Genomic DNA, 14172 nt, shown 5'->3' on the forward strand with positions numbered 1-14172 from the left:
TCCAGTAAATTTGCAGTAATTTGCAATAATTAATTCAAACATCAAAGAAACTTCTCAATGTAGGAGTGTCAATCTATATTTCTCCTAATCATACTCTTTCCCATTTTGATATGGATTTCAAATTTTTTAACACTGATATTGGGAAACAGAACACCTGGTTGATACACTTAAATGCTAACATCAGCTCATACTTTGGCTTTTGTTTCAAGGAATATTAACATGTCAAATATAAGTGTGCTAATAAAGGAATCTGTGAGATATAGAACCAGATACAAGAAACCATTCTTTACATCCTTGAAAATGACAAGTGAAATGAGTCCATCAACTATAATTATAGTCCATAAAGAATTTGTAAGACATCATTATTAGAGAGAGAGACGACAGGGAAGGACAAGCAAATAAATAAAACAAAGTACATAGAGATGCTTAACACATATTTGTTGTTGGATTACATCAGTTCTTATGGGGTTAGGTGCCCCTCTCACTGTGAATCCTGGTAATTTTCTGTGGTTATCGGGAATGTCATAAAACCAGCCTTTTATGATGGAAGTACAATCATCAAGTTTTTCCTGATCTCCGGGGCTAGCCTGGAAAGCAATCCTGGAACATACATGCTGCTGGAGACACTCAGTAGTTGGTAGATGAATGAATGCCTTCGGGAGTGACGTGAAGTGAGCTGTGGAAACTTGTAAGCATATTGGTCTAATTTTCACCGATTTTTTAATTTCTCTGTAAAACAGCAAACTATAAATGAAAGAAACTATGTCTTAGCAAATATAAATGAGATTAAACACTGACAGAGATTATGTTGTGGTATTGTGAATGATAGGTACCAAACCATTCATTTGGAAAAAAATTGAAAAGATTTGATATTTTCCTGGAAATCTAAATTGATTCATAGGAAGAGGAGAAAACTCAGTATTTCACAAATGTTGTTTTGCAATTTGTAAATTAAAGTCTTTGTCTCAAAAAATTAGTATGGTTTATTTTTTCCTTTAAATTGTAATTCATATAGGCTGTGATACAGCTTGCTTAAATCGTCTCAAATGTTTCTATACCAAACTTTAATTCATTAAATTACTTTAATATATTTATCTGCCATTTGACTATTCCATTTCCTCCAAATATCATGCACAACTAATTTAATTAATGTGGAGACAATTTTTCCTATAAAACAAGCACTTGGTAATTGCATTTCTTTGCTTCAGATTGATGTAATAATAGAGAGGAAATTGAAATTTTATCATATTTAGTTTCAAATGAAAATCAACAATAAATGGAAATTCATTGTCTTTAGCATGTTAGATTTTGTGACCAGCTAAAAAACAAACATTATAGGTAAGGTAAATAAGAATTTGAACGTGTCGTCATATTTGCATTGTACCTTTAGCCCAAGTATTGTCAAACAGTACTTGGGCCTTTATTTTTGTATGGCTGGAGGCTACACAGGTTTTTTGAAGAACTAGTTATTTGCCTGCATGATCTCCGTAGAGATAAAATTTAGGTAACAGTGCTTCCATATAAGCAGTCTTTAGCAGTGCTCTGGCTCACATTATATTTACCACTTCTAAACCAGACAATCTTGTTTTGGAACATCTTTGTTTTCAGAGTAATAAAAGTTGTATAATTAAAATAAAAGAATATGCCAAAAATATCTGAAAATAAGTGATCATAAACCCATCTTCTAGTCTTCTTGAAAAGTATGGTTATTTGAAGCTTAATAGAGTCAATGAGATAGTCCTTGAAAGAAAGTTACTCAATATAGAACTATTTGTCACACACACACACACACACACACACACACACACACACACACATAAACACACGCAAACCCACACAGAGAAATGATTGGCCCAAAAATATCTCTCTACAGCATTTTATAGAAAATAACACCAGGGACGCCTGGGTGGCTCAGGGGTTGAGCGTCTGCCTTCGGCTCAGGGTGTGATCTCGGGATCCGGGATCGAGTCCCACATCGGGCTCCCTGCGAGGAGCTTGCTTCTCCCTCTGCCTGTGTCTCTGCTTCTCTCTCTCTCTCTGTGTCTTTCATGAATAAATGAATAAATCTTTTTAAAAAAAGAAAGAAAGAAAGAAAATAACACCAGCTTCAGGGGCCCCTGGGAAGCTTGTTAAAAATGTAGGTACACATCCCAACCTCTGAGATTTGGTTTCCTTGGAGGATAGGGAATAAAAACTGGGTTTTTGCATTTTGAAAGTCCTGCCCAGAGATCTGATGTTCACCAAAGGTTATAAACCACTATCCTAGAAGGCCATCACTGGTTGATGAGCCTTTAGCATGTCACAAACCCTAATGAATATATGAATCATGGAGGATCTTGTTAAATGCAGTTGATCCATCTGGGGTGGGGGCAGGGATTCTATGGTTCTTACAAGTTCTAGGGTGATTCCAAGGCTTTGAATAGCAAAGATGGAATCTTTATGGCCCTTTTGTAGGCTGGAGCTAACAGGCATTTGATTTGAAGTACTCTGCAAGATACTGTAGTATTAATTAGAGGCTGTATCATACTGCGGAAGGATAGTCCTACAACAGCACTCACCAAGCACTCACTGTGTACTAGGTTCTGTGTCTGTGCATCTCAGGCCTCCCTTGCAGCCTCCTCAAGAGGCTAACATTTATTTGTCCTTTAGGAAACCCTACCTCCTCCAAGAATCCTTGCTGGTGCTGCCCTGCTATGTGCTCCCGTTGCATACTGTGTGGACTTGAATGATAGCAGTTACACTTATCTACTAATTTATTTATCTTAGCACATAAAGATTTTTTTTAAATATGTACTTCCTTTAGAGAAGGAGTGTGAAGAGAGGGCTGAGAGGCAGAGGGAGAGAATCTTCAGGCAGACTCCCCACCAAGCGCAGAGCTGAAGCAGGGCCCCATCCCATTACCCATGAGTTCCTAACCTGAGCTGAAACCAACAGTCAGACACTTAACCGACTGAGCCACCCAGGCGCCCATAGAACATAAAGCTGTCGAGGGCAGTACTCATTACTGTGCTTCAGAACCCAGGACACTGTCAGCCACATAAAAGACAATCAGTAAATATGTAGCATAATTACCTACTTAACTAATTAATCAAATGAGATAACAGAAGCAAAACTTCAAGTTCTAACTCCATTTTCTTACAGAAACTCAAGAAAGACCTCTGACTAGGTGAAGAGAGGATAGCTGAGGGCTCTTGCCTTTCCCTGCAAGGCTCTCCTTGGCTGGCTCTGGCCCAAGAGTTTTTGGCAAGATGATGACATTCATGTGGGCTCTCCTCAATCAGAAATAAATAGGAGAGGTATTAGTCAATCACAGCAGGGGGCATGACTGGTATTAAAATGCACCAACAGAACCTTAGGTGGACCCACAGGGCACTTGGCATGACCCTAATTTCCCTTCTTGAAGTACGCGATTTGGAAGGCACTGCCCCAGCCCCGCTGCGCTCCCGCGGACCTGCCAGGGCTGACGCAGCGGATCTGAACTGCCCGGGCACCTGCCACCTGCAGCATTGCCTCAGCTCGGGCACCTCGTGCCGCCTCCGCTCAGGTGCTTATCTCCACGAATTGCAACCAAGCCCAGACTTTGGAAAGGTTTAGGTTTTACTGATTGCCTTGTGACTTTACCTCTTCTGGGGCCAGAGGGATGATGGTGAAATGGAGTGATTGGCAGGAGCAGCTGCAGAACTGCTTTGGGGAGTCGTGGTGTGACCATTGCCTCTGCTGCAGAAAACTTCGCTCTCTCTGATGTGCAGTGTTCAATGGGATCAATTCATTCCACAAACACACCGAGAATTCCCTACTCATCCCATGAGACCCTTGTTGTAATCTCCTATCTGAAAGAGACTGTAAAGAAAATAAATACAAAGTAGGTTTGGGAGTGGCTATTGGCCCTAGAACTGAAGGGAAATGAGACAGACTTTGGAAATTCAGTTTTCTCCCGTTGTCACTTATTCTGCATCCTTACTGTGTGCAAGACGTATTTTGGGTGGTAAACAACGCAGAGATCTTTGTATTGCAATCACAGTGCTCACTGAATTTGAACCAGCCACTAGTTTGGAAACTGGATGGGGGCTGTTTGCATTGCAATCTTGACATTCCAGCCCAGTGAAGATTTTCTCCTTCTCATTGTCTACTCCCAGGCTGTAGACTTTTAATCTCCAGAACTGGGCGGAACAATGAGCTTCTTTATTTCCCTAGGTCATCGGAGTTGCCTTTAGTGGGAATTGATGGTTTCAGGTGTGCTCTCTCAGTGCAAGGATTTCAAAAGGCATCCCTCCCTAGTTTATGTCAACCTTTTCTTCCCTGGGCTGTTTGCCCATGCATTACCTTTGATGGAGTTTCCTTCTGTCCAGCTCAGATATCCAGAATGCTTATCACATACGTCTGTCCCTTTGGATCAGTAGTTCTCAAAGTGTGGTCCACAGACCTCCAGGGCCTGTCTCTGAGATGCTTTCAGGGGATCCATGAGTTCAAATGATTTGCATAATAATACCAAGATTGTTGCTTGTCTTTTTCAGTGTGTTGACATTTGCACAGATGACAAAAGCAAGGCTGGATGAAGTCACATGCACCTTAGCATTTGGGGCAATGACTCCTACCTGTACTAGGCATCATTGTATTCCTCACTGTCACCATGTGATTTAAGAAACAAGATTCTGGCTTCATACGAGGATATTCTTGATAAGGCAGTAAAAGCTTGCATTTAAAAAAAAAACAGGGGGGCAGCCTGGGTGGCTCGGCGGTTTAGCGCCGCCTTCAGCCCAGGGCATGATCCTAGAGACCCAGGATGGAGTCCCACATCAGGCTCTCTGCATGGAGCCTGCTTCTTCCTCTGCCTGTGTCTCTGTCTCTGTCTCTCCTCTCTGTGTTTCTCATGAATAAATAAATAAAATCTTTAAAAAAATTAAAATAAAATATTTTATTTATTTTATTTTTATTTTTATTTTTTAGAGTGAGTTGGGGGAGAGGAAGAGGGAGAGGTAGAGAGAACCCCAGCAGACTCCATACTGAGAGCAGAGCCGGACATGGGGCTGAATTTCAAGACCCTGAGATCATGACCCGAGCTGAAATCAGGAGTTGGACTCTTCATGGAATTAGCCACCCAGATGCCCCAAAGCTTGCATTTTATTAAATCTGGAGCTCATATTTTTAAAAAATAAAAAAATATTCTGTGAGACAAAATGAAAATATACATAAAGTACTTTGAATACTGAAGAACATTTGTCTTAAGGAGGCATTTTGGCAGTCCTTTCCACTGCATGCTCTTCTAGCCATTTTTTTTCACGGAATACCATTTTTACTTTAAAGAATGACTGATAGACACACTGTGGTTAATCAGACTGAGTATTCAGTAGACACCTTCCAAAAAATGAGCAATATGAACCTGTCACTTCAAGGAAAACACTGCCAGTATTTTAACTTTCAAGAGAAAATTTTCACCTGCCACTGTGAATTTCACAGCTTCTCAGTACTTAAAAACTTCCAAATGATTGCAGAAGCACATATGAGAATCCAGCTGTCTTCTATTAAGCTCAGAGAATAAAAAGATTTACAGAAATGGAAAACAATGTCACTATTCTCATTAAATTATCCTACCATCAAAAAAATGCTTATTTTTCGTAAAAACATATGATGTATGTTTACATACCAGTTACTGTATTTTATGATCAATGAACAAAATTTATAAATGTCTCACTCTTTATTTCTAATATGGCAAGTATCAATAGAACCCCTAAGGACAAAGTATTTTTAAAGTTTGCCATCATTTATAAGATTGTAAATGGGTCCTAAGACCACAGGTTTGAGAATTGTTGCTCTAGGCCACACACTTTTAAACACTGATAATGGGCTAAATGAAACTCCAGTTAACCAAAGCTCTGGAGGTGATCATTTAAGCTGGCCGTTCCTTTGAAAGGGCACAGTCCTCCGTTAACTTCACCAGGCCTCAGCATCAGTTAGTTTGCTCCTTTTTGCAACCAGACGGCTCAGCATCTCCTGTGGCTGGGGTGGTGACAAGTATTCCACTTATGTGAAGACAGTATTGGCATTGTCTTTTACCCATTTTCTTACTAAAGGAAATGTTCGGTGCAATGAATTCAACTTTCCTGGATTAAAACTATACAAAACATTTATAAATTTGTGCTATTGACAGCTCTTTAGTTAAAATCTCTTCAAAAATTTTGCATGATTCTTTCCAAAGCGGAAGCACCATGATGTATCTTATATGTATGCATGTGTATATGCACGTATGTGTGTACTGCAGTTCAACAGAGCCTCAAATTAGCAATATGCAGGGGATTTCCTCAATCTCATGTAAGGAAAATGATTTCCTGACATCCTAAATGCTTTGTCACATGATTTAGTTGCTTAATTAAGGTATGATCTCCAGTTTGCTACTAGAGCAAAATAATAGAATTTATATATTTAAAAAAATCTGTACCCTTATTGTGTAGAGGACATTTTTCATGTTACGTCTACCTTCTTTATCTATAGTTTTATGTGTGAGCAACCTGAAGAAAAAGCTGTTTTGTCTAGTTTAGTCAAATATAGTAAAACTTCAGATGGCTATAGAGCTGTGCAAAAACAACATTCCAGACAGGTGGATTATCTGGATATGTGAGACATAGTCAGTGTCTAAAGCTAAACCATTTCAGTAAACACATCAGTACAAGAAAAGTTTTTAGGACCTCCAATTATGAACTCTAAGCCAGTACCTAATGTGGCAATGAATTAGAGCCAATTATACCTTTAAATAGCAAACTTTTTGTTTTACCTATTTGGGATGGTACTGTCTAAAAGGTATTACATGTTTTTCTGCATCTAATCAATCTAATAAATAAGATTTAAACATTTTAAATGACTTGAGATCATTATTATTAATGCCCATTCTTCTACTCAAACACAAGAGAGGCATCAAGTCCCATTGAGCATGTGAGATTTTTTTACCCCTTCATTAAATGATTCCATATTCTGAGTCTTTTTCTTTTTTTAGACTTTCATGTGTTTTTAAATTGTGGCTTTTACCTTCTGGCTTTTGCACTATATTAACTATAATGTCTTTATACAGGATGCATGTTCATCTCTCCATTTCTAATTTTCTGTAGACCCCAATTAAAAAAAACTTACTAGAATTGTATAAAATTGAGCAAATAGGATGAGAAACGACCAGACACTTACAGTGATGCACATAGGTCTTAGTGAGCTTTATTTAAACTGTATTTGACCACTCAAAAGACTATTGAGCTTACTTATAGGTTCTTTAGATGACTGACTAAATTTGTATTGTGTGAGGTATTGCAACATAATAATTTGTTAATAGTTGTGTGTACAGTTTAAAAGATAATAAACATAAAAAGATATTTGAAAATAGTAAATTCTAGTTCGGCTGTCTTTTCTGAGTAATTCTGATTCTACTGATTGCATATTTATTTAGTCTTAGATTTCACATATGCTTTTTTAATGAGTGCTTTAAAAACTATTTTTAAAAAATATTCTGTATAAAGGCTTATAGGAAGAATGTTCCTTATAGGTCAAAGGTCTTTATGCAGTCTTTCACATTTAATCCAATAAAAAAGTGGACAGGGACATGTCCACTTAGGCTCTGGTCCATCAGTGTTTTCCTGAAAGAGCTAGGATGTTTACATTCTTAGGAAGAAAAGAAGAGCAGAGAATACCATTCCATATTTGTACTTGTTGGTTTTCTAGCATCATGGTGGCTGTTTAATAACAGCCCAAAGCAGTTATATTGCAGCATCATTTCTGCCTGTGAAATCACATTGGTATGCAGATTCTGAAGTATGCAGCCCCATGGATTAGGGCTCTCATTCCTGTCAAAGACATTTATTTACTCCGGGAATCTTTCCAAGGTTGCTACCAGGAATGCTTTTTACTTTTATGGAGACTTGGTCCCTAAGGGTAAAGACAGTAGTCCAAAAGGAAAACTTTTTACCCAGTATCTGTACATATATTCATGACCAGATTAGCAAAGTTCATAGCCTTCAAACCCAAACTCAACATAAGAAAAGGCTATTGAACTTGAATTGAGGTAGTGAATATAGAATAACTGAAAAATCCTAGAGTCTGTTTGTATTTGCACTCTTGACCTGATCAGAATATACAGTTTGAAATTTTCGCTATTTAGACATTTTGTAACTTGAATGCCTTATACCATTCTTTTGCCAATTCTTTAATGGAGAAAAGCCTCCTATCTTTTTAGGAATCAACTACTGTCCTTTTGGAACATTTGTCTAAGATAACTGTGCATGGTAATAATCATCTCCCTTTTTTCCTTACAAATTCTTCACAAAACTCTTATTTCTCTTATACTGATTTCCTAGGATGTACTCTATAATGGCTTTTCTGAGCCTCCTTCATTGTCCTCAAGTTTTCATGCCCCCTGCCTGTTCTTCCTCCTTTATTCTTAGCAGATGGTGACCTCATACAATTTATCTAGTACATGTTTCTGCATTGTCTTTCCTGTCCTATCGGACTCTGTATCCATCTTTTTTTCTTCGTATCTGTATTTGACTAGTCACCCCTCCCCTCTTACCTTCTTCTGTGTTTGCCCTTAATTTTATCATTCTGTATCAGTTCTGGGTTCATTTGCAGAAAATAGAAACCTCTCTAGTTATTTTACTTAGAAAGGAATTCAGTGAGTACTTGTAGAATTGTCGAAAGGTCTGGAAAGGCAGGCTTTTGGCAAGGCCTCCAGGAATGACTTTGAACAACTCTGCAGAACTGACTTCCCAAGGGATTGGCAACATTTGCCACAATAGGGAAGCAGGGGAGTCGGGAGCCATGGGGCCCAGCACTGGGTCTGTTTACACACCTTAGCTATGATCTGGGATTAAGAAGCAGCCAGCTGAACTGTTGTATCCAGAGTAAAATCATTTCCCATATCTACACCAGGAAAATGGATGCCTCAGTCAGGCATCTCTCTCCTCTGAACTCAAATGCAAGTGTTCTTGCAGCTACACTTGTTGGGTTAGAACTACATCACCCCCAGAGCCCTGGCTGAAGGAGAGTCTGGGAAATATAGTTACCTTCTCAGCCTCTGTGACGTTCAAGGCACACACAAATGAGCTTGGGACACAGGTTGAGCCATCCATCCAATGCTACCACTACTGTCTTCTCCAACGACTTTTGATTTACTCAGTTATTAGTTATATTTCTTATTTATTTACCATATTCTAGGTACTTTCCTTAAGTTTTTTTTTTTTTTTTTTCATTTAACTGTTTGAATTTTTGCACTAATTTCCAGGATGCCTTTCGCTTCCCACAATAAAGATTTTCCTGGGGGTTCTTATTACTTTTATTCCATTGTATTCTGGTCCTTGTTTTCTTTTCTTTTCTTTTTTTTTTTTTTAGATTTTATTTATTTATGAGAGACACAAAGAGGCAGAAACATAGGCAGAGGGAGAAGCAGGAGCCCCATGGAGAGTCTGATGTGGAACTTGATCCCAGGAGCTTGGGATCATCACTTGAGCCAAAGACAGACACTCAACCACTGAGCCACCCAGGTACCCCTGGTTCTTGTTTTCTTTTGCCCCGTTATCCTGAAACTATATTGCTATTTACTATTGATTTCCAGAAATATTGTACCACTGCAAACATGAATTACCAACAACTTGTGAACTCATCTTTGGTACTAGGACACTCACCACCAAAGATGGAGGTTGGAGTTCAGAATCTGGATTCTTTTAAAGAATCCCTTTGATGGGCAGCCCTGGTGGCGCAGCGGTTTAGCGCTGCATGCAGCCCGGGGTGTGATCCTGGAGATCCGGGATCGAGTCCTGCATGGGGCTCCCTGCATTGAGCCTGCTTGTCCCTCTGCCTGTGTCTCTGCCTCTCTCTCTCTCTCTCAATAAATAAATAAATAAAATCTTAAAAAAAAAATAATCCCTTTGAAAGTAGGATGATTTCCTTATTTCTAAAACTTCATCTACCATCATCACTCCTCTTGCTGTGTCTCCTAATGACCATGCTGACCATTTCTCTGGTCAAGTGAGGAATACAGACCCACCTACGGCTTCAGTGTGAGAGCCAGCTGGGATGAGGGGATGTTTAGTAAGTCTAGTCTTAGAGGTTTGAGGGAAGTTTCGTTGAAGGCCTGTGGTGGAAAACTGAGGAAAGACTGGAGCTTCAGAAAGAGCTGCTAGATCATAGACTACTTTCCAATTTCCGTAAAAATGTTTGAATTTTGTTTAAAAATTTTTTAGAAAGATTTAATCTATTTATTCACAAGAGACACAGAGAAAGAGGCAGAAACACAAGCAGAGGGAGAAAAGCAGGCTTCCTGCGAGAAGCCTGATGTGGTGCTCCATCCCAGGACCCCGGGATCATGCCCTGAGCCAAAGGCAGATGCTCAACCACTGAGCCACCCAGGTGGCCCAAAATGTTCTAATTTCTAAAATTTTACTTATCTGAGATCATGTCGCTCATCCTCTTAGTTCTCTCCAGGTCCCTGAGACTTCATGGTTATGGACTGAGAATAGCCCACATGTGATACATTAGATTTATGCTAATTTTCTCTTTCTGTTCCATATATTTTAATACATAGAGTAGTGGAATCTAAGGAAGAGATGGTCTTGGTTCTGCCACTTACGGTGACATGTTCCAAGAGGGATTGTCAATGAGTTATACATGAAAATGCAACCCATGAGGTAAGATTTAGTCTCATGGACAGCAAGCTGACCATTTACACAACACAAAATAGTTTAACTACAAGGTTCTATGAGAATTCAGATCTGATACCTACTGTCTAGTCAGTTCTGGAAGACTTGGAAATGAAGTGATAAAAAAAGAATAGAAAAAGAAGCTTTTTGTATCTTGCCGGGGAATTATTAACTCCTAAAACCAAATTAGCAGAGCTGAAACTCTTCTCAGATTTATTCTTTGAAATGAAAATAATGTTGTTGAATTTCCCAGAGAAGCTCTAACTTGCTATGTTCACTTGATTGTAGTAAAATAAATCTTTCCTGACATGGATCAAGAAGCAGTAAGCAAAAAATACAGTATTTGGTAAATATTTACATTATCAGTATCTTTTAGTTCTGTGGTTTGATTAAACTGAGAGACACTAATGGGAAATGCAGTATTTTATGGATAGAAACTCCTTATCTGTCTAATGTATTAGATGTAGAATGAAGTCTCTAGGGGAATGTTCTTGAGAAAAAAAGCATACATTGCATGCTGATATAGGTAGGTATGTTGGGTCAAATCACAGTTTGCAAAAGATAATTATAGTCAAGTGTGAATTTTTGACATATTGGGTCATAATATTGATTATTTTCCAATCTTTAAAGAACACCTTATATATAGCTCTTAAAATAAAAAGATGAAAAAAAGAAAACCAAATGAAAGCCTTTCCCAGCTCATGGACTGGCTGGGCAGGTTTTTATTTCCTCCCTGACTTTCTTTATGGCCTATGCTAATTGTTGCTACACTCCTCTCTCTCCTTAAGATTCATGGTAGAGGTGCCTGGGTAGCACAGTCAATGAAGCATCCAACTCTTGTTTTCAGCTCAGGTCTGATCTCAGGGTTGTGGGATTAAGCCCTGTGTGGGGCTCTGCACTCACCTCGGAGTCTGCTTGGGTTTCTCTCTCCCTCTCCCTCTGCCCCTTCCCTGTCTCAAATAAATAAAATCTTTTTTTTAAAAAAAGATTTATGGTAGAGAATTCAAACTATTAACTACAGAGGCAATGTGTATAATGGTTAAAAACACATGCTCTGAAGTCAGATTCCTTGAGTTCAAATTCTTTTTCTCGCTGGTGATTTTAGGCAAAATACCTAATTTCCTGAGTCACTGTTTTCTTATCCATAAAATGAAAGTAATGGCAGTCCTTCTGAACATTCACAAGTGGAAGTGTGTTTGTACTTTTCACTGAGATTTTGTAGGGATAAATGGTGTAAGCATGTAGAGGGCTTAGCATGGAAGTGTTCAATGAAGATAAGCCACCAGTATTTAAATATTTGGGTTGTTATTTCTGCTAGAAAACAACAAATAGGCTTGATTTCTTCTTCCACCTTTCATTTATGAAATGTGTACTTAGGAAAAGACAGATACAACATTTAGCTTTAGATGATAACGGGTTAATGCCAAATATAGGCATAAAAACTGAAAATAAATTTAGATGTTTTCAAACATCTTATAGACAAAGTACCATTTTATAGCTTTTCTTTTTATTTGGCATATTCATTTCGTGGGTGTAGATGTATGGGAAGCCAACTCATTTTTATCTATTTGCCCCTTCTTGCGCACCTCTAGGAGCTATATGTGCGACATGGAACCTAATACATGTTACTTCTAATTTCTTTAACAATCTAGAGAAATAAAATTCATTAGCTCTATTTTACACTTTAGAAAACTAAAGCCCAAAAGTGCAATATGATTTATCTAAGTTCAGTCATTTAGTAACCATTGGAGCCACAAAATTGAAACCCTTCTTCCTTTAGAGTTGGTGCTCTCTCCCACAATGTATTTTATGATTCTAGGACTAATGGCGTAAGAAGACTGCTTGATAAATTCACTGATATTCAGCATTGTCAGTGCTAATGATCTGCATATCCAGACTTACTACTGGCAGTGTATTTCATGTTCACAAATAAGAATATTTTCAGGAGTTAGAAGTTTTGCTCACATACATAATAATAGACAAATATATGCATTCCAAAATACCTGATTACACACAATGTAAGGTAAGGATCTTTTGTACACTAATAAATGGTGTAATGGTGTAATATTGGTGAAATTGGTGATTGCAAAGGATATGTTTGGGCATAATAGACATTGTCATACCATCTTTGTTTGGGTAGTCCTATTAAAAATGGAGAATGAGTAGTCCTTTGTGGCAAGGAAAGTATCACCATATTTAACATGGTTCTTCAGGAAAATATTTCTTGCTGTTCAGACAAATGTAATAGGTCAGTGAAACACAATCGCAGGAGTTGATTCTGAATGTTGACCTCAGGATGCATGCTCCGAAGGAATGCCAACTACTCCTCCAATAATGCTTTGCTTATTTGGATACCATTAAAAGCTCCACTTGACAAGCATAATGATGGACTGCACTTTTCCTGTCAAGCAATACATGTTTGCGTGATAGACAGCTCTGATTTATTTTTCTTCCAAGGTCCAATTTTTCATCTTGCTCTGCAAATCCATGAAGTTGCTTAAAATTCACACAACTTATTGCTGATAAAGGGAAACCCTCTCTTTCCATCCCTGAGATTGAGCCTTGAGTGGTTCAGGTATAATGATACATCTATCTTCCAAACATATCTCTTTGGTCCTCCAAAGGATGAATTTCCTATCTATGTTTCAGTACATCTGACTCAATTGAATGAATGGGCCTATGCTTCAAAAAATACTCTATTATCCACCTCATCTTATTTTATAAAAAATAAATAAATAAATTGAAATGATTGAAGTGTGAACAAACAGCTTTTTGTTGGATATTGTTTTATCCTTGATTTATTAGCAATTCTCTTGAGATTTTTTAAATTTTAACTATTTCATGCAAGACAAAACAAAATAAATACATTTGGCAGTTAAATAGATATGTCTCAAAATTGGGGGCATATTCTCTTTCTTGTTGCTTTTGTTGCTTCCTTATAGCCTTGGAAATATTTTGCAATAAACTAGTGTGTTCTTCCAAAACAAATAAAAGTGAGATAGTTCTGTCAGAAAAGGGTAAACCACTGTAGATTATAATTTATGACAAAGGACAGACCCTCCCAGAACAAAACTAACTGAATCACTTCAAACTTCAATAGTGTGTCATCCTTTTGGCACTTAAACGTATTCTTTTACTTTCAAGAGTGCCACTTAAAATGTAAATGCACCTGGAGGTACAAACTTAAACCTGTATTAGTCAACATGTCAGTCATTGATTAGGGGGCACCTATTGACGATAAGCTGACTTAGGTTTCATGCCCAATCAGAAATGAGCTTGGCTATGAAAACATTCTTCAGGAAGTATTGCTTACCAGGCTTTGATCTCTCTGGAATCAGAATCTTGATTTTAATAGTCAGAAAGGGGTCATCTTGGTGGAACATATCTAGAATAGTATTTAAAGTGTTGTTAAGGGGATCCTTGGGTGGCTCAGTGGTTTGGCATCTGCCTTCGGCCCAGGGCGCAATCCTGGAGTCCTGGGATCAGTCCTGTGCTGGGCTCC

At 38.2% G+C, this 14172-nt stretch overlaps 1 protein-coding gene across 5 annotated transcripts in view; it reads left to right on the forward strand.

The window, feature by feature from the left end:
• Positions 1 to 14172, forward strand: part of SYNPO2 (synaptopodin 2) — a 181449-nt gene that overhangs the window by 125119 nt on the left and 42158 nt on the right. The window contains exon 1 of one of the 5 annotated variants that reach the window (XM_072810462.1): positions 9498 to 9515. The exons of the other annotated variants lie outside the window; for them this stretch is intronic. The gene's annotated coding sequence lies outside the window, so the exon portion shown is untranslated. Of the gene's footprint in view, positions 1 to 9497; positions 9516 to 14172 lie in introns of those variants that run through there. 5 annotated transcript variants of the gene reach the window in all.

The sequence above is a fragment of the Canis lupus genome, chromosome 33 (assembly GCF_048164855.1).
Source record: "Canis lupus baileyi chromosome 33, mCanLup2.hap1, whole genome shotgun sequence".
NCBI classification, from domain to species: Eukaryota; Metazoa; Chordata; class Mammalia; order Carnivora; family Canidae; genus Canis; species Canis lupus.